Here is a 2,853-nt window from a genome sequence, read left to right on the forward strand (position 1 = left end):
TACTTTTGATTCCTCTAGAAACCATGCTGAACTACTCCGTAAAAGGGGCTATGTAAGCGGAACGCCTACTCTAACACAGCTAGAACAAGTTGGCAACAAAGAAAGAGAGGGGACACTAAGAACAACCGCGGGCAGGCCTCCAATAGAGGAAGAGCGATGCTTTATGACCCGGAAAAACATCAACACCAAGGTTTCTCTCAAGCCTTAAGATCTGGCTGAACTGGATGACGAGCTTCGCGGAAATTTTTCCGGAGAATCCGACCTCTGGGCTATCAATTATTGTGTGTATAATGCAGCGAGAGCTTTGGCCGATGCGAACCGTTAAAAAAACAAAGCCAACGGTCGATCGTGAGACCAAAAGACAAATGCATCTTCTTGCCATAAAGATAAGCTAGACAAGACAGTACACGTCCCGCATTCAGTGTGTGATTGACTACATCACATCTGGCAGGAATTTTTACCGCCAAGGCTTGAAAGTTCGCGCGCGAGCTAAGAGAATTCTAGAGCGGAGGGAGAGGTGGGTCGAGAAAATCAACAGTTTCTCTCTGACCCATCTCGACTCTTCCAAGACCCTCCAGTTACTGTCGAACACCCTCCCATACCAGAGGAGGTCGAAGTATTTTGGAGAGAAGTCCACGAAGTGCAGCATAGGCTGGACGAAGACTCAGAAAATATAAATAGCTTCAAGGAGCTATATGATGCCCTCACAACACCTGATAAAGAATGCCTACCTATCATTACCGAGGAGGTGAAAAAAGTATTAAGAGGGATGAAGAACTATTTCGCACCGGGACCAGATTGTATCAAAACCTTCTGGTGGAAGAAGTTTTCTTCAACCTATCAGCATTTGGACCGTATTTTCACCTCATATTTAAAGTCGGAAGAGTCGATTCCGGAGTGATTGGTGGAAGGGCGCACAATACTCCTGCCGAAAATAGGCAACTTAACTGACCCGAAGAATTACAGGCCAATAACTTGTCTGAACACACTTTATCAGATATTCACAGCTATCCTAAATGATAGGATTGTTCGAGCAATTGAACCTGTGTGGCAAGAAATGTATGAACAACGAGGCTCAAAGAAAGGCGTAGCCGGATTTCGGGGGAACCTGCTCATCGATAAATGTGTCTGCGAAGATGCAGCATTCTACCAGCGTGACCTGTCGAACTTAAAAAATATACTTATTGACTTAAAAGTCAGCTCTCGTTTAAAATAGATATATTTTTGGATGGGTTCAACAGTTTTTAATTAAAAATTTAAACTTTTTTCGTTGAAGATTCATAATTTTGGTTGAAAATGTAACTATTTGTTTGAAAATAAAAATTTATTTTAAATTAATTTTTTCGGGCTTAAAATTAAATTGTTTTGTAGCAAATTTTTCTTTCTGTTTTAAAAATTCATCTACTTTGGGAGAAATTTCATGTTTTATGTATGAAAACTTAACTATCCGAATGAAAATCTATTTGTTTTTATTGAGAATTTATTAATTTTACTATAAAATTTGTCTTTTATGTTGAAATAATTTTTGTTTGTTTTAGAATACATAATCTTATCGTTAAAATTTCCAGTTTTTCGCTGAAGATTATTGATTTCAGTTCAAAAATTCATTTTTATGGTTAAAAATGTTACTATTTTGTTGCAAATTTGTTTTTCTCTTTTTTTAAATTGAAAATTCAATTATTATGATAGTAAGTTAATTTCTTACATTTTCAATTGGTAAACTCAAATTTTTATCTATAAATAACAATGCAAAAATATTCATCAGGCATAATTTTATTTTAAAAAGATTTTAGTTAAAAAATTTGTTTAATGTTTCAATTTTTAATGTTACGAACTGAAATTTTCTTGAAGTTTTGTCATTTCGAACCTTAAAAATAATAGCGTAATTTATATTTTATAACCAGAAATCTCTAAAATGTTAAAGTCATAAAAATTTAAAATCGGTAATTTCGTATTTTAACATAATTTGATAAAAAAATTGTCCAGTTAAAAGGTGTTTAAAGTTTTTATTTTATACATATGAATTATTATGCATTTGAATTGAATATTTATGAATTAAAAATTTGTCAAGCTTCAGTTTTAAAAGTTTAAAATTCAAAAGATTTTCACCTCAAATAAATCATTTTTAGATCTAAAAGTTTGAATTTTCTATTTTCACCCTGAAATTGAATTGGAACAGGAAATTTTTCAAAGAAATTGTATGTATTTCTGAATTGGATCCGAGATTTTTTGAAAAAAATTATAATTCAGATCTGGGACAAGGAATTCTAAAAAATAATTAAAATTATGAGTTAGGAGATGAAAATTTGAAAAAATAATTATAATCAAGGTGGATTATAATAGAATTAATATAATATGTAATTAACTATATATGATATTATAATTATAATAATATTATCTCAACAGATATTGACATTAACATTAATTAGCTGTAAATGATTGTGCTAGAGTTTCAAGCGTTGGAAGTTGAATTTATCTATTAAACCGGAAAAATTTAAATAGCCTTTCAAAATTAGAAAATTTATTTGTGAGAATCATTAAAAATAAAACAAATACGAATTATGAGAACTAACAAGTACAAAATTTTGTATTAAGACATTTTAAAATTGCTAGCAATTTTAAATCTTGAACATCGAAGTCCCAAGTAGTCATGAAAAAAGTATAATATAACCAAATTCTAGGAAGCTATAGTTTGTTATTGTTTAATTCCAAATGATTCTCATAAACAAATTTTATAATTTCGAAAGTCCGGAGGCTATTGAAACTTTTTTGTTTTAATAGATAAATCAAACGCTTAAAAGCCCCAGCGCAATCATTTACAGCTAATTAATATTAATATGATTATAATATCGA

The sequence above is a fragment of the Belonocnema kinseyi genome, chromosome 2 (assembly GCF_010883055.1).
Source record: "Belonocnema kinseyi isolate 2016_QV_RU_SX_M_011 chromosome 2, B_treatae_v1, whole genome shotgun sequence".
Taxonomy (NCBI): domain Eukaryota; kingdom Metazoa; phylum Arthropoda; class Insecta; order Hymenoptera; family Cynipidae; genus Belonocnema; species Belonocnema kinseyi.